The sequence below is a fragment of the Moschus berezovskii genome, chromosome 19, assembly GCF_049115385.1.
Source record: "Moschus berezovskii isolate FMDL1 chromosome 19, NW_MosBer_1.0, whole genome shotgun sequence".
NCBI classification, from domain to species: Eukaryota; Metazoa; Chordata; class Mammalia; order Artiodactyla; family Moschidae; genus Moschus; species Moschus berezovskii.
Genome location: NC_142478.1, coordinates 17,218,393 through 17,243,497, shown reverse-complemented (window position 1 = coordinate 17,243,497; position 25,105 = coordinate 17,218,393). Strand labels below are relative to the sequence as shown.

The window sequence follows — 25,105 nt, the reverse complement described above, 5'->3', positions numbered from 1 at the left end:
TGATGCTTCTAGTTCCAAGGCATTTAAAACTCACAAAACAAAATTTTAAATGGAATGATCATCATTCTTTGTCAAATATTAACATACCTGACTGTGAGAAACCATGTTGATGTTCTGTGTACAGTCCTAAAAAGATAATATTTCAAAATAAGGTCAGAATACATACAGTATGTTTAAAAAATACCCCTTTGGAATGAGACTGTCTAGTGGGTTTTTGTTATTCCTTAGCTGTGCTTAAAGAACTATATAGTTCATCTTTCAACAGTGAGCAAGTAAAATGTATGAGGTAATGTGTCAGTCTTAACATTAATAATCCCAATATCTACTTTCAGCTACCCAAGAAGTTTCCATTCGTCTGGAATTAGTAGACCACCGAATACACTAAAATGGAACGTTATGACAAACTACTGGAAGAACCGTCTATGGACTTCTACAAGAAGTGGTGCATGTTTTAAAAATGTAAAAATGGTGATCAGAAAGAGACATATTGAGCTGACATCCCACATAAACATCAGTCCAATCCTCAAAAAGAGCTGGACATGAGTGAACGTGAACATGACTCACGTTCAGTCATGTTGCTATCCGTTTTCTGTCATCAGAATCCAAACCTTTACTTTGCCCCAGCTGAGTTATTGCCATCTGTCTCACTGGATTCCTTTCTGCAAACGTTCTTAATATAGTTACCTTAAATGGTATGGTTCTAACAGAATCAGAAGATATTAAGAAGAGGTGGCAAGAATACACAGAAGAACTATACAAAACAGATATTCAGGACCCAGATAATCACAATGGTGTGATCACTCACCTAGAGCCAGACATCCTGAAATGTGAAGTCAAGTGGGCCTTAGGAAGCAAGACTACAAACAAAGCTAGTGGAGGTGATGGAATTCCAGTTGAGCTATTTCAAATCCTAAAAGATGATGCTGTGAAAGTGCTGCACTCAACATGCCAGCAAATTTGGAAAACTCAGCAGTGGCCACAGGACTGGAAAAGGTCAGTGTTCATTCCAAGGCCAAAGAATGCTCAAACTATAGCACAATTGCACTGATGTTATACACTACCAAAGTAATGCTCAAAACTCTCCAAGCCAGGCTTCAACACTACCGTGAACTTCTAGATGTTCAAGCTGGTTTTAGAAAAGGCAGAGGAACCAGAGATCAAATTGCCAACATCTGCTAGATCTTCAAAAAAGTAAGAGAGTTTCAGAAAAACATCTATTTCTGCTTTATTACTATGCCAAAGCACTTGACTGTGTGGATCACAACAAACTGTGAAAAATTCTTCAGGAGATGGGAATACCAGACCACTGGGCCTGCCTCTTGAGAAATCTGTATGCAGGTCAGGAAGCAACAGTTAGAACTGGACATGGAAAAACAGACTGGTTCCAAATCGGGAATGGAGTATGTCAAGGCTGTATATTGTCACCTGCTTATTTAACTTATATGCAGAGTACATCATGAGGAACGCTGGGCTGGAAGAAGCACAAGCTGGAATCAAGATCGCCGGGAGAGATATCAATAACCTCAGATATGCAGATGACACTACTCTTATGGCAGAAAGTGAAGAAGAACTAAAGAGGCTCTTGATGAAAGTGAAAGAGGAGAGTGAAAAAGTTGGCTTAAAGCTCAACATTCAGAAAACCAAGATCATGGCATCTGGTCCCATCACTTCATGGGAAATAGATGGGGAAACAGTGTCAGACTTCATTATGGCAGGCTTCAAAATCACTGCAGATGGTGACTGCGGCAATGAAATTAAAAGATACTTGCTCCTTGGAAGAGAAGTTTTGACCAACCCAGACAGCATATTAACAAGCAGAGACATTACTTTGCCAACAAAACTCTGTCTAGTCAAGGCTATGGCTTTTCCAGTAGTCATGTATGGATGTGAGATGTGGACTATAATGAAAGCTGAGCACCGAAGAATTGAGGCTTTTGAAGTGTGGTGTTGGAGAAGACTCTTGAGAGTCACTTGGACTGCAAGGAGATCCAACCAGTCAATCCAAAAGGAAATCAGTTCTGAATATTCATTGGAAGGACTGATGTTGAAGCGGAAACTCCAGTTCTTTGGCCACCTGATGCTAAGAACTGATGCATTTGAAAAGACCCTGATGCTGGGAAAGATTGAGGGTGGGAGGAGAAGGGGATGACAGAGGATGAGGTGATTGGATGGCATCACTGACTCAATGGACATGAGTGAGTAAACTCCAGGAGTTGGTGATGGACAGGGAGGCCTTGCGTGCAGCAGTCCATGGTTCCACAAAGAGTCTGACATGACTGAGCTACTGAACTGAACTGAACTGAATGCTCTGCTAGTGTTCAATTCAGTTCAGTTCAGTTCAGTTGCTCAGTCGTGTCTACTCTCCGCGACCCCATGAATCACAGCACGCCAGGCCTCCCTGTCCATCACCAACTCTGTACACTCAATTTTTGGCAAGAGCATTAAGCACACATACAGGAAAATGAAATGTCTTCAACAAATGGTGCTGAGAAAGTTGGATCAGTTCAGTTCAGTCGCTCAGTAGTGTCCGACTCTCTGCGACCCCATGAATCACAGCACGCCAGGCCTCCCTGTCCATCACCAACTCCCGGAGATCACTCAAACTCATGTCCACAGAGTTGGTGATGCCATCCAGCCATCTCACTCTCTGTTGTCCCCTTCTCCTCCCGCCCCCAACCTTTCCCAGCATCAGAGTCTTTTCCAGTGAGTCAACTCCCCGCATGAGGTGGCCAAAGTATTGCAGTTTCAGCTTTAGCATCAGTCCTTCCAATGAACACCCAGGATTGATCTCCTTCAGAATGGACTGGTTGGATCTCCTTGCAGTCCAAGGGACTCTCAAGAGTCTTCTTCAACACCACAGTTCAAAAGCATCAATTCTTCGGAGATCAGTTTTCTTCACAGTCCAACTCTCATATCCATACATGACCACGGGAAAAACCATAGCCTTGACTAGACGGACCTTGGTTGGCAATGTAATGTCTCTGCTTTTTAATATACTATCTAGGTTGGTCATAACTTTCCTTCCAAGGAGTAAGCGTCTTTTAATTTCATGGCTGCAATCAGCATCCACAGTGATTTTGGAGCCCAAAAAAATACTGACACTGTTTCCACTGTTTTTCCATCTATTTCCCATGAAGTGATGGGACCAGATGCCATGGTCTTTGTTTTCTGAATGTTGAGCTTCAAGCCAACCTTTTCACTCTCCTCTTTCACTTTCATCACGAGGCTTTTGAGTTCTAATCCCCCCTTATTAGTCCACAATAATATTTATTTTTCTCCTGTCCCCTGATATCATGTTATGTCAATTCTTGAATTTACTACAAATAACATATTGCACTACATAACATGACCTCGTCAAAGACTTGATTGTATTTGGTCGTTCTCTAGCAGTTCATTATTTATCGGATTCATGGCATATGCTGCTATGTGTGTCTGCAGCTGACCCATGACTGTTTTCTGGTTTGACACTATTCGTGTTGGCTTTACACTGAAATCACTTTGAAAAGTAGATTATTTAACTGGACCCAGAAGTTAGTAATTGGTTCTAGGCACTTAGCCTAATTTTCCTCTGTTGGTCTCTGTCCTTCTGAAAACCCATTGCTTCCCTTTTTCTCAGCGTTTCCAGTAGCTATGCTAAGTCTTCTTTGAGGCTTTACTTTAAATCCAGAGGACCCCGCCGAAATCCCACCTACAAAAGACCTTCTTCTTTTCTGTTTTCAGCCTGCTCTTTCAAAGTCAACTTCTCCGTAGAAGAAGAATCAGAGAGAGTGAATGCCACCTGGTCATCCTTATCTCAGGACCCAGACGGCTTATACTTTATTGGGCACGTGTGATGTATTGGGCTCTCACTCAAGCAAGTTTACACACATTTTCTTATGTAATCCTTAGAGAAACACTGTGAGACAGGTATAATGAGTCCCATTTTAAAATTAAGATGACGGAGACCCTTTGGAGAACTCGGGGTTCAATGTACTCAGGGTCAGCACCTGGGACAGGGCCAAGCTCAGGGCTGAGTCCAGCCCGGTTTGACCATAAGCCCCCCTCTCACCACTGCACCACTGGATCCCTCTTACCTGGCCTACCATTTCATGGTCACGCTCATCATTTATGTGTTTTGCTAGAATGCTTTAATTTCTCTACTCCACAGTATTATGCCTGTGCAACATTCCAGAAGGGAGAATTCCTGTGGAGGAGAGACTTTGTCTATTTTGCTTCCATTTCTCGGTCTTTGTCAGTTTCCCTGCAGTAGTCAGTCCATTAAGTAGAGCTGCATCCTAACAGTGACTCCAGAGAAAAACTGTTTTAAAACGGGAACAAACCTCCTGGTGATGCATCAGTAACGTCCCCATGATTGAATGAGTCTGTAGTACTAGCGATGGCACTGGTCGAAGAAGGCACCGCTGTGCAAAAGAGAAGTGGAGAAAGGGATTAAGACTGAGGTAATGAGTGGACCACAGAGCACATCACAAAAGACAGATTCATCCCACATCTCCCAGTGGCAGCTCCAGGATTTTCACGTGGCAGGGCCTTACAGGTGAAGAAGGTGAGCCTTGATTTTCCCATCTGTAAAACGTAATACCTACTTCAAAATGTCATTGAGAGGACTGTTAGTTTAATATATAATTTGTGTGCCTTCACATACACACATCAGTTAGTAGAGTGTGTAGTTAGTCGCTCAGTCATATCCGACTCTTTGTGACTCGTGGACTGCAGTCCATGAGATTTTCCAGGCAAGAATACTTGAGTGAGTTGCCATTTCCTTCTTCAGGGAATCTTCTCAACCCAGGGTCTGAATTGCATCTCCTGCATTGCAGGTGGATTCTTGACCCCTTAGCCACCTGTGAAGCCCCACCTGATTCATCACATATATATAATCAATTGTCACACAAATTAGGTATATGATGTGACAAATAACTAGTATCTCTAAGGTATCCTTCATCATTCAGATGCAAAGGTATAAAATGTAAGAACAAGTGCTTTTTTCAGTTGAAATATAGTTGATTTTCTATAATTCAAAAATAATTAAGTTATACATACACACAAATACACACACATATATATGCAATTTTCAGGTCCTTTTCCACTAAAGTTATTACTAAATATTGAATATAGTTTCCTGTGCTATACAATAGGTCCTTGTTGTTTATGTATTTTACATACAGTAGTGTGCATCTGTTAAGAACAAGTGTTTTTAAACAATAACTAGATCATAGGAATGTTGAGGTTCAGCAACTACTGAGATTAAAATTATGGAAAGAAAGATTTTCATTAGGAATCAATGAAAGTATGTAAAAATAAAAAAGAATAGCTAATGAACAAAAATGATCTGTCTCTCTTAGTTAAAATGTTACATCTTCCTTTACAGCTTTCAGTTCAGTGCAATTCATTCACATTTAGGGCACACAATTATAACCCCTGTGGATACCAATGAGCTTTTCTGAAACAAGCTTCCCTGGGCTCCTAGATCCCAGGCCTGGTGCATCTTGAATCTCTTCCACACTAGAACAGGGCTCTGTACATAGTGGGTATTCAGTGAAATACTAGCAGTTGTAAATGTGTGGGCAATTTCCTTGCTTCTTTAAAAAGGTCTTCTCATTTTCTTGAGATATAATTGACATAGAGCAACGAATTGTTTGACCAGGTTCTGACGGAGAGACAGGTAGGTGAGTGTCTGGATCGCACCTAAAATGAATGTAATGATGAATGAAAGAAGCCACATGCAAAGGGGCATGCACAGAATGAGTGTAAGAACAGTGCAAACCTGCCTCCACAGCAGACTGACACAGTACTTTTGATGTTTCAATAACAAGCACGCAACTTTACAACTAGAAGAAAAAAAATCCCAAAGTGAAAAACAAAAAAATAAAGCCACACCAAATATAAAGTTCTTAAGTCACTTCAGTTGTGTCCGACTGTTTTGGACCCCATGGACTGTAGCCCACCGGGCTCCTCCGTCCATGGGATTCTTCAGGCAAGAATACTGGAATGGCTTGCCATTTCCTCCTCCAGGGGATCTTCCTGACCCAGGAATCGAACCTGCATCTCTTGTCTTGCATTGGCAGGCGAGTTCTTTGCCACTAGCGCCATCTGGGTAGCTAAAAGTTTAACTGAAGCCATCTAGAGTTTTGACTGAGTGCAAAGATCGCACTACTCCAGGCTTTCTGCGTCTGAGTCAGGAGTTTCAGTGGTTAGTCAGGTAGGTATGCTCAGTCTATGGCACGGTGCCCCCTCCTCTTTATGAACACCTACAAGACTCTTACGGCAGAAAGTGAAGAGGAACTCAAAGGCCTCTCGATGAAAGTGAAAGAGGAGACTGAAAAGGTTGGCTTGAAGCTCAACGTTCAGAAAACGAAGATCATGGCATCTGGTCCCATCACTTCATGGGAAATAGATGGGGAAACAGTGGAAACAGTGTCAGACTTTATTTTTTGGGGCTCCAAAATCACTGCAGATGGTGATTGCAGCCATGAAATAAAAAGACGCTTACTCCTTGGTAGGAAAGTTATGACCAACCTAGATAGCATATTAAAAAGCAGAGACATTACTTTGCCAACCAAGGTCCGTCTAGTCAAGGCTATGGTTTTTCCCGTGGTCATGTATGGCTGTGAGAGTTGGACTGTGAAGAAAGCTGATCGCTGAAGAATTGATGCTTTTGAACTGTGGTGTTGGAGAAGACTCTTGAGAGTCCCTTGGACTGCAAGGAGATCCAACCAGTCCATTCTAAAGGAGATCAGTCCTGGGTGTTCATTGGAAGGACTGATGCTGAAGCTGAAACTTCAATACTTTGGCCACCTCATGCGGGGAGTTGACTCACTGGAAAAGACACTGATGCTGGGAAGGATTGGGGGCGGGAGGAGATGGGGACAACAGAGAAAGAGATGGCTGGATGGCATCACCGACTCGATGGACATGAGTTTGAGTGAACTCCGGGAGTTGGTGACGGACAGGGAGGCCTGGCGTGCTGTGATTCATGGGGTCGCAAAGAGTCGGACACGGCTAAGCGACTGAACTGAACTCAACAAGACCCTGCATGCCCCAGCCCCTGCCTGCCTCCCCATCAGTGCTTGCAACTTCACCCTCCTCTTGGGGTCGAGGCATCTGGACATCTCTTGGTTCCTCAAATGCAGCATACTCTGGTCCATGTCCACACCTTTGTACCTAGTCTTCTCTTAGCCTGAAATATCCTCCCATGGTCCCTTTCTTAGCTAGGTATCCACTTTTCAGGTCCCAGTTCAAGGCCATTTTTATTGGGAGGTCTTCTCTGACCTCCCCTACCTGGGTTTAGGCTAAAAACTCCACAAGATCCCAGTGCTTGGCATAGTATGTTAAAGCTAAATGAACTCTTATGATTGACTGTTTAGAATCCAGGAGTGTTTCACAGGCCTTGATGGTGTGGATGAAAAAAAATCGCTTGCCATAGGAGTGAACAAAGGATGCTGCAGACACCATGCTTTCAGCCATTGCTGCCACCCCAGACTGTAGACCCTAAGGGGATTCAGGAGGCAGAAAAGCAGGCTATTGGTTCTAGATGGTTAAGGTGTATATCAAAGGAATGACTGTAGTAAGCCCGGACTCTTGCATCTTCCCATAGAGGGAAAAGTGCTAAATTTATTAACTTGCGATGTCTGGCTTTCTTTAATTAAAAGTAATATTTTGACATTCTGACTACTTGACTTCTGTTGTAAAACTCATATAAATCCTCCCTTACTTCTTCGATGCAGTCCCTCAGAGCTAGCTGAGAGGCTTTTTCTGGGCTTAAGTCCTCAGAAATTCTGCCAAATAAAACATAATTCTCAACTTTAAGGTTGTGCATTCTTTTTCAGCCAACAATGGTTCCTGGGCCCCTTGGACACTTACTCACTTGTTTGTTCATTTACACAAAGGTTTTGGCATGTCTCTTTTGTACTAGGGATACAATGAAATAAAAAATAATTCATGGTTTTTCCATCAAGGACATCCCAGCTTAGGAAAGAGAGACAAAATTTTAATTTAAGTGTAATTAAGTATTTTAGGGGGATGGTGAAGTGGTAGCACAGGAAACAATGGTCAGTTCTATTCGAAAAAGGAGGAAATGGAAAGACCTTATGGAGGGGTTCTCTGAACTCACCTTGAAAGTGGTCTAGGGTTTCACCCGACCGACTTTGTGGACATTTAGATACAGAGTCAGTGGTGTCAGCGATACCCCAGCACTCACGACATCCTGGTGGGCTGGGGGAACCACAAAAATCTATGTGGCTGCACCATAGGGTGTGAGAAGCAGAGAAGGCAGTGATGTGCCAGGTGTTGTGGACCACGGCATGAAATTTCCACTGCCTAAGGCAGCTGGAAAGACGATGAAGTGTTTGAACCAGACTTTCATCTGGGGATGATCACTGTCTCTGGCACAAAGGAGGATGTAGGAAAAAGAAAAAACAAGCCAATAAACCATGCCCTGAGCTCTTCATAAGAGGATCCCATCTTGTGTTCAGTAGTGGTCAAGATAAGTCGTTTTGCAAATAGTCCGCTCCTCCTTACAGAGGGTCCTTTTCACTTGTCAGCACAGCCTTTGGTAGAGAAGGCCTGTAGACTAAGACCTTAAAGGGACAGAAAATTACAGCAAGTTGTAAAAAGAATATGTCAAAGAGCCAATGGTAAGATCTCACACCTCTAAAAACTGGCACTTTCAAGTTTCTAATTTTAAGCAAAGTCAGAGAGGAGGAACATGGTGTTTGCCAGGGATAATCAGTTTGTGAAACATTTTTGCTACCCAAATAAGAAAATGCTTAGGGAGCGAGAGCTCCTTAAAATCAATTTGAACTTTAGCAGAACAATTTTAACACTCTAGCCTGAACCTCTTGGGGGCTGGATTCCAGGAAGCATCTCTTTCCTGCTTTTTTTCCCCCTCTTCTGCTCTAGGCCCTTCCCTTTCTGTTACTTGTTGTCGAGTCGCTCAGTTGCATCTCTGTGTGTCTCTCCGTGCTCAGACTCTGTGAGACCCCATGGACGGCAGCACTCCAGGCTTCCCTGTCCTTCACTGTCTCCCGGAGCTTGCTCAAACTCATGTTCATTGAGTCAGTGACGCCACCCGACCATCTCATCCTCTGCTGCCCCCTTCTTCTGCCTTCTATCTTTCACAGCATTAGGGTCTTTTCCAGTTTGCCTTGTTCATTTACTAAATGTCAATATAAATTTTGTCCTAATTAATTCAGAATATACTTTTACATTTTACCTTCAAGTCCCTTGGAACACTTAATCTCACTTGCTTACTTTATAGATAATAAATTTGAAAATTAAATGATTGGCTCAGTTTAACAAAGTAGGTAAGGAACAAAATTGAGACCTAATTCTGCTGTTTTCCAATAATATTCCAGCTTCCCAGATCTCCACCTGGTTGAGATCCTGTCAGCAAGATTTCTTCGCTGTTTTAGCATATTAACTGGTGAACACTGGGGTGCACTGTACGTGCAAAAATGACAACTAAATTCCTTGAGATTCCCAGATACCCTAAGCGCTAGAATTGATATAATAATCACATAGTCTTCATTTTGATGATTTGTTCACACCAATTTGTTGTATTACTTCCATTATATCTCTTAGACTTCCGTGTCCTCTTGTTATAGCCTTTAAGAAAAATTGTTTTTGCTCTAGCAATATTGGCCTGAGGGTCTTTTCCTTAATCCTTTTATTTCTTTTTCAGGAACATATCCAGACTATACCTGTAAAATTCCACCTCTCTCTCCAAGAGAAACACTTTTACCTTGAGGCATAATGGAAGATGTGTCCAGTATCAGACTGCCTAAGGAACACGTGGGTCTTGGACCAATGCAGCACATTTCCTTAGCTTCACTGGGCCCTGAAAACTTACTCTGAAGTCCTTACCCTCTGCCTACTTGGACTGAGTCACTGGCTGAAACTTGAAGGATAGGTAGAGTTTTAGGTGGAAGTGTGAGGTCGAATTAAGGTGAAGAAATGACCTTAAAAAGGGCTAAAATATAAAGAAAGAGAATACAGTGTGCATTTATGTGGACGTTAGAGGGCAGCCAGTAGGCAAAGATTGGCAAACCTCTCAGACTGACACGAGTTTCATGTTCAGTGGCAAATTAGTGTAAATTGGAATAAAAGGGTAGGTTTAGCAAGGCCTCAAACTCCTAGTTTAAAAATTTTTTTCATAGTGCCCAAGTACTAACATGACATTTGCACAAAGTATGTATTTGTTACTTGGACTGAATCACTTAATTGTAGGTTTCAGAGGCAGGAATGAATGAATGAATGTACCACCCGGAATATTAAATGTTCCAAATCTGTGTGGCGGTATCAGCTCATACTTGCATAACATCTGAACTGTTCCAGAATAGTCATCTCTTTTGTCTTGTACTGTCATGCCTCTGACCTCACAGTTGTTCAGAAAAACTCTACCATCCTGGGCTGTCTGGGTATTGTGGGAGGGAGCACTACAGGCCCGCGGTTCCCAGTGTGCGGGAGAGGTGGGTTGACTTGTGGGCTAGAGACATAATTAGGCATGGAGATCTAGTCTCCCAGCCCTCTGTGCTACCCTCTAACCACTGGGCACACAGCTCTCCCAAACAACTGACTTTCTAACATGGAATGTCATTCGAGAGAATATAAAACGCAATGTTGGACCACCACCCTGCAGTTTTGCTCTCTGCCCAAATTTCCAGCTTCTGAGCTCCTGTCATGATGTGATAAAGTCATCTCATGCAGTTATTGGTTTTAGCTTGGTTCCCTCCCGCCTTGCAATTGACAGAAGTCTTATCTGAGCAAAGCAGACTCTTACAAGGATATACCCCACCTATGAAAGGCCTTCAAAATTTCCAAGTCAGAAAGTGACATTTTCTAAGTGTTAGAGTTTTCTGGCACTGGGATGACCTTGAAAACTGATCGGTGATGTGTTTGGTGAAAGTTCTGAACAGCTTATTTGTGGTAAAACTGGGAAAAGCTCACATTTGCTGGCTTCCAACTCAATGTCTTTTCTTCCAGACCTTATTATTTTTTTACAGAATGGACAGGGCTCTTCCTTATTCCAAAAGATATTTGGAAAAAGCTATTGCCATGAAGCAACGTTTTAAAAGAAATACTCAGTTTTGCCCTTGAAGCAAAGGATTGACAACATCAATCTGAGCAAGGTATGATAATATAGTTAGATGTCCCTTTTGTCTGCTGTTGTTCACTTTTATTTTTTTGGAGAGATTTAGTAAGTCAAGGTAGCTAGTTACAATTCAGAAAAATCGGACTTTCTAAAGGATAAAAAGTAGATGGGATAACATTTGCACTTAGTGTTTTGAATAGCCCTCAAAATTTTGTGTGACGTCTCTGGTTAATGGCTCTTAGAGAGCATGTCCACTGGTGCAATCAGAAGGCCAGATGTCAAATGCAATGACCCAGTTTCTGCTCACCTACAGAGTGGCCTGCTTAGACAGTTCCCAGCAGCCAGTGGGTCACAACTCTGCTTTCCCCAGCTTGGTAGAGAACAGCTCCTCACTAAGTCTGCCTTGAAGCTGTTATTGCCTAGGAGGACAGTGGTTTTCCTGATGGAACTTCATAGCTTGGCTCTGTCAGGCTATGTCCTGCCCAGATTCTACTCACTCTCCTTGTTCCAAACTATTACTGAACCAGCCAGTCAGAGAGAAAAACCAGCCTATAATCCCAGCCACTGTGCATTCTTCAGCCTGAACAGATAGAAAGCAAGGGATATTTCTGTTCATTGCCCCAGGGAGAAAGGAGATCAGGATTCTAGTCTTGGCTTTGCCAAGGGGTGGGAGACCTGAGTAAGTCACTGAAATTTCTAAGCCTCTGTGTCTCACTTATAATATGAGAGTAAAGACATATGTGTCCTCAAAGGCAGGGGTCCCCAGCCTCTGGGATCTAATGTCTAATGATCTGAGGTAAGGCTAATGTAATAATAACAGAAATTAAGTGCACAATAAATTTCATGAAATTGAATCATCCCCAAACCACCCCTCCCACTCCTGGTCTTCGGAAAACTTGTCTTCCATGAAACTGGTTCCCAGTGCCAAAAAGGTTGGGGACCACTGCTTAAGGTACTTCATTATTCCAAAATCACAGACATTCACATGTCTGAGACAGTAATATTCATAACAAACAAATTGCGTATTACCTGCATTCTAGGCATTTTCTCTTCAAAACAATTACCTGAGAGTATATTATTACATAATAATTTATTATGTGTATAGGATAAAAAACAAAGATCAGAAACATCGCCTAACTTGCCTAAGAGCATGAAGCTGATAAATGGTGGAGATGGAGTTTCAATTCCCACCTATTTGACTGCAGAACTGTCTGCCAAGCTCTGTCATCATCTATGTAAAATAAAAAAGTTGAGGGCACCAAATAAGTTTGACTAAAAGAAGATGAAACTCTCACCAAGTTACGCAGCTAACTCTCAATAAGCCTTCCCTTCTAGCAAATCAGGGTTAACTGAAAGGATGCAAAAATAATAATTTACGTTGTGCAGAAGCTGAGGGTGGGAGGGTTATTCCCTTAACATAGAGGTAGAATGACCTCCAGTGTCAGATCCAGCTTATGGAAGGACAGATATTTCTGACTGGTAACAATTTGTTAGGCCGACTGTCATCCCTCCTTGCCTGAATAAAGGAAACCTACTTCCGTTGAAAGACGCTTACTCCTTGGAAGGAAAGTTATGACCAACCTTGATAGCATATTAAAAAGCAGAGACATTACTTTGCCAACAAAGGTCCGTCTAGTCAAGGCTATGGTTTTTCCCCTGGTCATGTATGGATGTGAGGGTTGGACTGTGAAGAAAGCTGATCGCCGAAGAATTGATGCTTTTGAACTGTGGTGTTGGAGAAGACTCTTGAGAGTCCTTTGGACTGCAAGGAGATCCAACCAGTCCATTCTAAAGGAGGTCAATCCTGGGTGTTCATTGGAAGGACTGATGCTAAAGCTGAAACTGCAATACTTTGGCCACCTCATGCGACCAGTTGACTCACTGGAAAAGACTCTGATGCTAGGAAAGGTTAGGGGCGGGAGGAGAAGGGGACAGAGAATGAGATGGCTGGATGGCATCACCGACTCGATGGACATGAGTTTCAGTGATCTCTGGGAGTTGGTGATGGACAGGGAGGCCTGGCTTGCTGTGATTCATGGGGTCGCAAAGAGTCGCACACGACTGAGTGACTGAACTGAAGTGAACTGAACAATTTATAAGCTGAAATTTCATTTTTTTCCTGCTAAATATCTTCCAGTCCAGTTACTCTTGCTTTACCATGAATCCTCAGAATTAAAGAAGATTTCACGTATTTTAGATGTGCCAGCTTTAAGATATTGGAATTTGTGTAGCTAAACTCCCTAAACATATGAGATACAGGATTAAGGAAGTTTGAATGGATGAGAAAAATTCTAATTAAAAATGAAAGTTCTCAACCACTGATACTTCTCATCACTGGCTGGACAATAATGAATGGGAAAATAGAAACTAGATCAGTATGTTCACTCCTGATGCTGTGTATTAGAATCATCTTTGTACTCAGACATTGGAGTCTAATGCAGTGCCTGCAGCAAGAATATTGCTCCAGACTAGATAAATATGTAGAAACTTCATTTTCCTAATCGTTAGGATCTTTTCTTAAATTTCAAAAGTTCTAATATCAGTAGCCCCAGTCTTTCAGGCAGCAGGAAACAGTTTCATGAAAGACAATTTTTCCCATGGACGAACGTTGGGAGGAGAGGGTTTGGGATGAATCAACCACATTACATTCATTGTGCACTTTATCTCTATTACGATTACTTTGTGATTAACCTTTCCACTAATGATAATCTCTATTTGCACCTCAGATCATCAGACATTAGATTCTCATAAGGAGCACACAACCTAGGTACCTTCCATTTGCAGTCCACAGCAGGGTTCATGCTCCTATGAGAATCTAACGCTGCTGCAGATCTGACAGGGGGTGGAACTCAGGTGGTGATATGAGGGATGGGGAGTGGCTGTAAATACAGATGATGCTTTGCTCACTCCTGCTGTGTGGCCCGGTTCCTGACAAGGATTGGGGACCCCTGTCTTACATCACCCTTATCTTGTGTTGAATAGGTTTATAAAGCAATTGGATATTAGCCTGATTTGCTTGAGAAGAGCTGGATATGACTTAGCGACTCATCGACTCAGTGACTGAGACTGTGTCTCCTGGTCAGACACAATGCCATTGCCATGGTCCATCTTCCCAGTGGCCTTCAACAGATGCGTTATGTTCACCTTTTGTGTTCTGGATTTATTTTCTTTCCTTTTGACTTTTAAATATCATCATGACTGAGAAATAAGTAGCAATATCAAAGGAAGAGTAGTAGATAAAAAGCCACTTAGCCCAGATAAAAATGAGCAAATGGTTACCATCATAGTCATAAAATTAGGGTTCATTAGCTTTACCTAAAGGAGAAGACAGACTACAGCCTTTACTACAGGCTTCACTTTAGTGAAAGCATGAGTAAAACATTAAGTGACAATGTTGCAAGAGTACGGAAGAGTCAGTGGTTAAGACTCTTCACTTCCAGTGAAGGAGGCATGAGTTTGACCCTAAGTCTAGGAATTAGGATTCCACATGCCAAATGGTCCAACCAAAAACAAAAAAAAAAATGTTAAAAAGGAAAAAAAGCATAAGTTAAGGCCAAGCTCAGAACATCAATGTGGATGATGAATAAGCGGTATCATGTGTGGATTAAATGCACAGACTCTAGAGCCTGAATACCTGGTTTCAAACTAATTTCACTAGTTATTAGCTGAGACCTTGTGCAGCAGACTTAACCACTCTGTATTTTGGTTTCATAATATATAAAATGAGGATAATAATTATGAATCATGTAGAGTTACTGGCTAGTTAAATGAATTAGTATACACAGATATACTTATATAAAGGTTTACACAAATAGAAAATTTGGTCTTAAAAATCATACGGAACTTGTAGGTACCCCAAACAGCCAAAATCATCTTGAAAAAGTACAGAGCTGGATGACTTACATTTCATAATTTCAAAACTTACTACAAAGCAATGGTGGTCAAAACAGTATGATGCTGCCCTAAGGATCGATGGAATAGAATTGAGAGTCTAGAAATTAACTCCTATACCTATGGCAATTGGCTTTCATCAAGGGTGTTAAGACCATTAAAGGAGGAAACAATCTGATCAAAATATCAAGGAAGACAAGGCTCTAGACAAGCTGAGGTTGGAACTCTCCTCCTTCACTATGTACTGAAGGTTGGTATGGTGCTTGCGAACCAAGACAAGAATGTAGTGTTTTGTGGCTTGGGGATTTTAGTATTTTTGGAGTCATTTACTTTTCTGAGACAGACATGGTCAGAACATTGCCAACCTCCCAAGAGGCAGTAGAAGTCCCTCCGTGAATAAAGCTTCCTAAGATTCTATACGCTGCCACTTTCCCACTACTCTTAGCAAGTAGAGTGTGGCAGCTGGGGACTTGTGGATGAGTTACTGCATCATAAAAGAAACAAGTCCTACAGAAAAACAGAGAATGGACCTTTTCCAAAGAAGCCGTATATATGGCCAACAGACACATGAAAAGATGTTCAACATGGCTAATCATCTGAGAAATGCAAATCAAAGCCACAGTGAGATATTACCTCACATCTGTCAGAATGACTATCCAAAAAATCCACAAAAGGGTGAGAGGTTGTGGAGAAAACAGAACCCTTGTATACTGCTGGTGGAATGCAAATTGGTGACACCATAATGAAAAATACTATGGAAGTTGTTCCAAAAAGTAAAAACTGAGCTACCATGGGATCCTGCAATTCCATTCCTTAGTATATATGCAAAGAAAATGATAACAGTAATTCCAAAACATATGAAGCCCAATGTTCATAGCAGCATTGTTTACAATACTCAAGGTATGAAAGCAAGAGAAGAGTCCATCAACAAATGAGAGGATAGAGAAGATGTAGAACACACACCGACACCCAACCACACACACACACACAAACACACACAGACACACACTCACAGACACACACTCACAGACACACACACACCCAGAGGAATATTTTTCAGCTGCAAAAAAGAATGAAACTCTGTCTTTGGCAACAACATGGATGGGCCTAAAAGGTGTTATACTTAGTGAAATAAGTCAGAGGAAGACAAATATTTTATTATATCACTTATATGTGGAATCAAAAAAATAGCATAAATGACTGTAACAAAACAGAAATAGACTCCCAGATACAGAGAACAAACTAGTGGTTACCAGTCGGGAGCGGGGGTGGGGGGGAAGGGTGAAACAGGGGTGAGGGATTAAGAGGTATGAACTATTATGTATAATATAAATTAGCTAGAAGAATATATCGGAGAAGGAAATGGCAACCCACTCCAGTGTTCTTGCCTGGAGAATCCCAGGGACGGGGGAGCCTGGTGGGCTTCCGTCTATGGGGTCACACAGAGTCAGACACGACTGAAGTGACTTAGCAGCAGCAGAAGAATATATTACAGAGAACAAGGAATATAGTCAATATTTCATAAAACTCTAAATGCAGCATCATCAATAAAAATACTGAATCACTATGTTGTACACTTGACTACTAATATAACAGTGTAAATCAATTATATTTCAATTAAAAAAAACAGAACATGCTGCTGAATAACCAAAAAATCATAGAAGAAGTCAAAATATGAATAGAAACGGATGAAAATGAAAACACAACAACCCAAAACCTGTGGGACACTGCAAAACAGTGCTAACGGGAAGGTTCTAGCTATACAGGCATACCTCAAGAAAGAAGAAAAAAGTCAAATAAATAACCTAACTCTATACCTAAAGCAGCTAGAAAAAGAAGAAATGAAGAACCCCAGGGTTAGTAGAAGGAAAGAAATCTTAAAAATTAGGGCAGAAATAAATACAAAAGAAACCATAGAAAAAATCAACAAAGCCAAAAGCTGGTTCTTTGAAAGGATAAATAAAATTGACAGACCACTAGCCAGACTCATCAAGAAACAAAGGGAGAAAAATCAAATCAATAAAATTAGAAATGAAAATGGAGAGATCACAACAGACAACACAGAAATACAAAGGATCATAAGAGACTACTATCAGCAATTATATGCCAATGAAACGGACAACTTGGAAGAAACGGACAAATTCTTAGAAAAGTACAAATTTCCAAACTGAAGCAGGAAGAAATAGAAAATCTTAACAGACCCATCACAAGCACGGAAATTGAAACTGTAATCAGAAATCTTCCAGCAAACAAAAGCCAAGGTCCAGATGGCTTTAAAGCCGAATTCTATCAAAAACTTAGAGAACAGCTAACACCTATCCTACTCAAACTCTTCCAGAAAATTGCAGAGGAAGGTGAACTTCCAAACTCATTCTGTGAGGCCACCATCACCCTAATACCAAAACCTGACAAAGATGCCAAAAAAAAAGAAAACTACAGGCCAATATCACTGATGAACATAGATGCAAAAATCCTTAACAAAATTCCAGCAATCAGAATCCAACAACACATTAAAAAGATCATACATCATGACCAAGTGGGCTTTATCCCAGGAGTGCAAGGATTCTTCAACATCCACAAATCAATCAATGTAATACACCACATTAACAAATCGAAAAATAAAAGCCATATGATTATCTCAATAGATGCAGGGAAAGTCTTTGACAAAATTCAACATCCATTTATGATAAAAAAAACCCTCCAGAAAGCAGGAATAGAAGGAACATACCTCAACATAATAAGAGCTATATATGACAAACCCACAGCAAACATTATCCTCAATGGTGAAAAATTGAAAGCATTTCCCCTAAAGTCAGGAACAAGACAAGGGTGTCCACTCTCACCACTACTATTCAATATAGTTTTGGAAGTTTTGGCCACAGCAATCAGAGCAGAAAAAGACATAAAAAGAATCCAAATTGGAAAAGAAGAAGTAAAACTCTCACTGTTTGCAGATGACATGATCCTCTACATAGAAAACCCTAAAGACTCCACCAGAAAATTACTAGAGCTAATCAATGAATATAGTAAAGTTGCAGGATATAAAATCAACACACAGTAATCACTTGCATTCCTATACATTAATAATGAGACAATAGAAAGAGAAACGGAGAAGGCAATGGCAAGCCACTCCAGTACTCTTGCCTGGAGAATCGCATGGACAGAGAAGCCTGGTGGGCTGCAGTCCATGGGGTCGCTACTAGTAGGACACGACTGAGCGACTTCACTTTCACTTTTTACTTTCACACATTGGAGAAGGAAATGGCAACCCACTCCAGTGTTCTTGCCTGGAGAATCCCAGGGATGGGGGAGCCTGGTGGGCTTCCGTCTATGGGGTCACACAGAGTCGGACACGACTGAAGTGACTTAGCAGTAGCAGACTTAGCAGAAAGAGAAAATAAGGAAACAATTCCATTCACCATTGCAACGAAAAGAATAAAATACTTAGGGATATATCTACCTAAAGAAACAAAAGACCTATATATAGAAAACTATAAAACACTGGTTAAAGAAATCAAAGAGAACATTAATAGACGGAGAAATATACCATGTTCATGGATCGGAAGAATCAATGTAGTGAAAAGGAGTATAGTACCCAAAGCAATCTAGAGATGCAGTGCAATCCCTATCAAGCTACCAATTGTATTTTTCACAGAGTTAAAACAAATAATTTCACAATTTGTATGGAAATACAAAAAACCTCGAATAAGCAAAGCAATCTTGAGAAAGAAGAATGGAACTGGAGGAATCAACCTGCTGGACTTCAGGCTCTACTACAAAGCCACAGTCATCAAGACGGTATGGTACTGGCACAAAGACAGAAATACAGATCAATGGAACAAAATAGAAAGGCCAGAGATAAATCCACGCACCTGTGGACACCTTATCTTTGACAAAGAAGGCAAGAATATTCAATGGAGAAAAGACAATCTCTTTAACAAGTGGTGCTGGGAAAACTGGTCAATTACCTGTAAAAGAATGAAACTAAAACACTTTCTAACACCATACACAAATATAAACTCAAAATGGATTAAAGATCTAAACGTAAGACCAGAAACTATAAAACTAGAGGAGAACATAGGCAAACACTCTCCGACATAAATCACAGCAGGATCCTCCATGACCCACCTCCCAGAATATTGGAAATAAAAGCAAAAATAAACAAATGGGACCTAATTAAAATTTAAAGTTTCTGCACAGCAAAGGAAACTATAAGCAAGGTAAAAAGACAGCCTTCAGAATGGGAGAAAATAATAGCAAATGAAGCAACTGACAAAGAATTAATCTAAAAAATATACAAGCAATTCCTGCAGCTCAATCCCAGAAAAATAAATGACCCAATCAAAAAACGGGCCAAAGAACTAAACAGACATTTCTCCAAAGACGACATACAGATGGCTAACAAACACATGAAAACATGTTCAACATCACTCATTATCAGAGAAATGCAAATCAAAACCACAATGAGGTACCATTTCACACCAGTCAGAATGGCTGCTTTCCAAAAGTCTACAAGCAATAAATTCTGGAGAGGGTGTGGAGAAAAGGGAACCCTCTTACATTGTTGGTGGGAATGAAAACTTGTACAGCCACTACGGAGAACAGTGTGGAGATTCCTTAAAAAACTGGAAATAGAACTGCCATACGACCCAGCAATCCCACTTCTGGGCATACACACCAAGGAAACCAGAATTGAAAGAGACACATGTACCCCAATGTTCATCGCACCACTGTTTATAATAGCGAGGACATGGAAGCGACCTAGATGTCCATCTGCAGACGAATGGATAAGAAAGCAGTGGTACATATACACAATGGAGTATTACTCAGCCATTAAAAAGAATACATTTGAATCAATTCTAATGAGGTGGATGAAACTGGAGCCTATTATACAGAGCAAAGTAAGCCAGAAAGAAAAACACCAATACAGTATATTAACGCATATATATGGAATTTAGAAAAATGGTAACGATAACGCTGTATACAAGACAGCAAAAGAGACACAGATGTATAGAACAGTCTTTGGGACTCTGTGGGAGAGGGCGAGGGTGGGATGATTTGGGAGAATGGCATTGAAACATGTATATTATCATATGTGAAACGAATCGCCAGTCCAGGTTCAATGCATGATATAGAATGCTCGGGGCTGGTGCACTTGTATGATCCAGAGGGATGATATTGGGAGGGAGGTGGGGGGGGGGTTCAAGATGGGGAACACATGTACACCTGGGGCGGATTCATGTCAATGTATGGCAAAACCAATACAATATTGTAAAGTAATTAGCCTCCAAGTAAAATAAAAAAAAAAACAGGAAATGGAAAAATATTAACCTTGGGTTATCTCATATGTCTACTGCAATTCTTGCTCTTTTCTCTATCAGATCCCTGAAATCAGTTTCAGTATATGTCACGACCAAGTTTATTTGAGCAGTAAATAAGGACAATGAAATGAGTATGCTGATATCTAGGTTTTTCTCTATTAATGTTTAATGGCATTGCTTGATGAGAGAGACAGCTTAGAAAGCAGAGGTTGTATGTGTTTGGCTTAATCTGAAAAAATTTAAACCTTTTCCTAATTATATTTTATGATTCATTTCATAGAGAATTTAGAAAGTATTAAAAAGCAGAAAAATTACCCCAATTTGTATAGCCAGAGTTAACCCTGAAATGTTTCCTTTCAGTGTTGTTGCTTTCATTTGACTCATGTGTCATAGAAAACCACACAGATAGGTGCTTATTAAATACACAGATATGATACTAATACTATTAAATACACAGATAATGATACTACCTGTCTGAGTTGGCTGGTAACCTACCTGGTGAACCAAGAGTGCCACTTGTCCCTGAAAGCTGTGTTGCAACAGGTTTTGTAAATATATAACCTATAAAGACATTTAGGGAAATTATATAAAATGTGCTTCCAAAATAGGTTCATAGATGTTTTAGTCATCCTCTAGAGACCAACGTACAAAGAAATTCATCACAATGATGTTAAGTCCAACTTCCCAGCTTGAAACCAGTGCAAGTTGATTTTGAGATACTGTGCCTCCTTCCCCGTCTTAGAAATCCTTCTCCAGGAGTTCAGAGTGAGAGTGTTCATTTCCTTCTAAAAAACCAACTTCACACCAAGCTAGAGATTTATAGATTTGGAAACTAGCCTATGGATCATCTCAGGCTGACCTTTGAGGAATCACTGAAGATTAGAAATGAAAAGGATTTTGATGCCATCTAGTCTGTGTTTTATTTGATAGGCAGGATGACAATGAGACCCATGCGAGTCAATCAGTTCTCCACACTTAAACTGATCTGCATCAAAATTCTGATCATCTGTTGTTTCTGCAACTATTATTAATTGAGAGCCTTCTGCATGCCTAGCAGACTTCACTGGTGGCTCAGATGGTAAAGAATCTGCCTGCAATACAGGAGACGAGGGTTCAGTCCCTGGGTCAGGAAGATGTCATGGAGAAGGGAATGGCAACCTACTCCAGTATTCTTGCCTGGAATATTCCATGGACAGAGAGGTCTGATATGCTACAGTCCATGGGGTCACAGAAAGTAGGATACAACTGAGAGACTAAGCACATACATATGCCTAGCAGAGTGGGGGAGACAAAAATGAACACACAGATATGACTTTTAAGAAATGTAGAGTGCTGTGGTCCCTGAATCTCAGTTCAGAACTCATTCCTGTAACAATTAAATTGAGAGAAACGTTCTCTTCCTAGATTACTGAAGGAAAAAGAGAAGCCTTGCTTCTTTGCTTAGTCATTCTAATGGTGTGCCTGCAGGCGTGTGTGGTGAGCTGCACGCAGATAACCAAGGCCTGTGGACCCAGAGCTCTCTCCAGGTGCTTTTAGCATTAGGACCCTATACTCAAATCAGAGCTTTGGCTTTTCCGTGAACACACTCTGTCTTCTTCTGCCTCAGAACTTCTGTCCTTCATGTCCCTTCTACCTCCACCACCCCTCCCCAGATTTTGAAAGTTTGGCATCTTCTCCTTGTTCAACTTTCATCAGAAATGTCAGCAACTCAGAGGAAAAGGTCCTGGTACCCTTCTCTATGTTGGCCTTCTGCATTATGTTCATCACCTTCCCTGGTTTATTTCTGGGTGCTATTTTTCACTCTTTTCTTATTTCAATACTTGTTCTGCTGAATGTCTCTGTTCCCTCCCTCTATCTGCCCCCACCTGCCCTGAACATGAACTTGGGAACTCATTCGTGTCACTGTCGTGGCCTTGGTGCAGGGTACCTCATACGTACTTTTGAATGCACAAATGAGTGAAGGAATTCAGGGATTGGACATCAAATCATAGAAAAAAAAATTACTCTCCACAGGACGAAGTCCTCTGATACACTTAGAAATACTGGCTCTATCCTGTGATTATTGGAGAAAGAAAACAAACTCTTTTCCCATTTCCTCACACTTTTCGTGTCCTCTTCATCTAATGAGTAAGGGTGGTGGCAATCATTTCCAACATCTTTCGAGTATTCTATAAAGAAGTCACATCAAGAGAGTTTCTTTGGAGGATTCCAGACATGCAAAGCCGATGACAGCCTTGGCAATGGATATCAAGGCAGTCTTTGGAGTCACTTAAACTTGCTGACCTCACGAAGTCTCATTAAGGCCTTAACCCATTCTCTGCCTGAGCTTTTGTAGCATGAATTTCTTTCATTTCCAGGAGTCCTTTCCAAATATTGTGTCCCTCCCCTTTCCCCAAAATGTGTCTACTTCGGGGCAGTAACCCCACTCTGCCCTCTGGAACCACACCGTGAATACCGCTGGTCTCCTCTGTGTGAAAGCTTTACGTATATTTGAATATATTTAAATATTATATCATATTCCTGCCATGTATGTCCTTATCCTCAAGCTAAATGTTTTTATTCTTTGCTATTTACAAAATCCGAGTAACTTTGTGTGTGCATGCTAAATCCCTTCAATGTGTTCCACTCTGCCATCCTATGGACTGCAGCCCACTAGGCTTCTCTGTCCATGGGATTCTCCAGGCAAGAATACTGGAGTGGGCTCCTATTTCCTTCTCCAGGAAGATAACTCTGCTAGTCTTCTGTTTTCCTGGAATTTCCCCCTTCTCCTTCACTTCTCAGAAATCACCATCCTATACCCAGGTTTGTTTCCTAGTTTATAATTGTCATCATAGCTAAATACCTATTCACTACTGCCAGACGCTTACAGTAATTATTTAGTTCTTAGGTGACTACTTGTAGGCAGCCTTGCTGCTGCTGCTGCTGCTAAGTCACTTCAGTCGTGTCCGACTCTGTGTGACCCCATAGACGGAAGCCCACCAGGCTTCCCCGTCCCTGGGATTCTCCAGGCAAGAACACTGGAGTGGGTTGCCATTTCCTTCTCCAATGTGTGAAAGTGAAAAGTGAAAGTAAGTCGCTCAGTCGTATCCGACCCTTAGTGACCCCATGGACTGCAGCCTACCAGGCTCCTCCATTTAGGCAGGTACTAACTGTGTTTTACAGACAAGAACACTGAGGCTGAGGGATGGAAAGTAACTTGCCTTAATGCTCCCTGGCTGTAAGATGTGAAGCCAGGTTTGAAACTAGATCTATCATGTCTGTGCTTTAACCATTACACTAATTTATCCCCTAGTGCAGGGTCAGGCAAAAAGTTTGTTCAGATATTTCTATAACATCTTATTAACGAGTGAATTTTTTGGCCAATCTAATATCTAAAAAATTCCTGAATCCCTCCTCCAAATCCTAGAGTGTTCAGTTGATTCTTGAGACTCTCTGTAACTCAAATTACAACCACATCTGAGGGGGCTAAACAGATTTCAAATAATTGCCTGCTGCTTATCTAGGTTCTGGGCACTAGTATTTCTGACACATAAATGCTGTATTTGAGAAAAACTTTTAATCCTAATACTCTCAGGAAGAGGCTAAAAGTAATGCTAATTTGATACTACTTCATAATACGCCTATGTTACTTTTTATTTTAATGAATTGACTTCCATTTCTGCCTAAACCACATAACCCCTCAGCCAGTAAGAGTTCTTTCTTTCTGTTTTTTTCCTCTATCACTTCTCAGACCACAAAGTGGAAAATAACGACCCCACCCTCACCCCGCCGCCGCCCCCATGGATTCAGGGTTCATACCGCTGAAAAGGTGAAATTACAAGGTGAAGGAGGAAATTATAATTTTGGGGAAAACTTTTTGGAAAATGAGGAACACAGACCCCCCCCATCACCTTCATTAATGCCTCTTTAATTTAGAAGTTAAACTCAGGAAAATGCCAATAAAGCAACACATTCTTTCACACAGACTTGTTTTTCAGACTATTTGATTAAATTGTTTCAAGGCTGGCTAGGCTTACAATTGAACAGCACGCCTCTCAAGGTGATCCAGCCATGGGTAACTTCCCCTACCTTACCAACCCACTCTCAATAAAAGTTCCATCCACCAGACTGGGCTGGGGTCCTGGTGGCTCAGTGGCTAAGAACCTACCTGCCAATGCAGGAGATGTGGGTTTGATCCCTGGGGCGGGATGATCCCCTGGGGAAGGAAATGGGCACCCACTCCAGTATTCCTGCCTGGGAAATTCCATGGACAGAGGAGCCTGGCGGGCTGCAGTTAACAGGGTCACAGAAGCGTCGGGTGCGACTGAGTGACTAAACAGCAAGACTGGGGTCTGAGTCCTGCTCACTCAGTTATCCAGTTAAGTCACACAGGACTAGAATGAGATCGTTCTCTTGTATCTATAATCCTACGTCCCATATAACAGAATCCTGCTAAAAAAGAAAAAACATGCCACCTACCTGACAATAGTAATACAAAGATCATTTTTCGGTCCATCCTGAGATCATAAGCTGGCTTCCCAAGGTCAGTGCAAGAAAACCGCCAAGGATGACTGATGTGACATCTGTGACCTCAGCCGACACTTTGTTATCTTTCAGGCTCACATTCTCCAGGCATCGGTTGATAGGCTGGGTGGCATTTTTAAATGATGCAAAGTTGTACATTGTCTGTCCATGTAGACATGTGGGTATCTGCTTAACCAGGATTATTAAAGCCTTCAGTGGAGTCTCCACTTCAGGGAACTGGCAGATACATGTTAAAATGAGTTTGCATAAACTCAGGGGGCAGTTCAAGGTAATAGCAGTCAGG

The 25,105-nt window shown here is 41.3% G+C and overlaps 1 long non-coding RNA gene across 1 annotated transcript; it reads right to left on the bottom strand.

Annotated features, from left to right (window-relative positions):
- Positions 1-82: 82 nt before the first annotated feature.
- LOC148774830 (uncharacterized) lies at positions 83-24,838 on the bottom strand. Its single transcript, XR_016035286.1, has 4 exons — positions 24,757-24,838; positions 20,794-20,859; positions 4,320-4,400; positions 83-126 (listed from the first exon to the last, which is right to left on the bottom strand). It is a non-coding gene; the product is annotated as an uncharacterized LOC148774830 (long non-coding RNA).
- Positions 24,839-25,105: the final 267 nt, after the last annotated feature.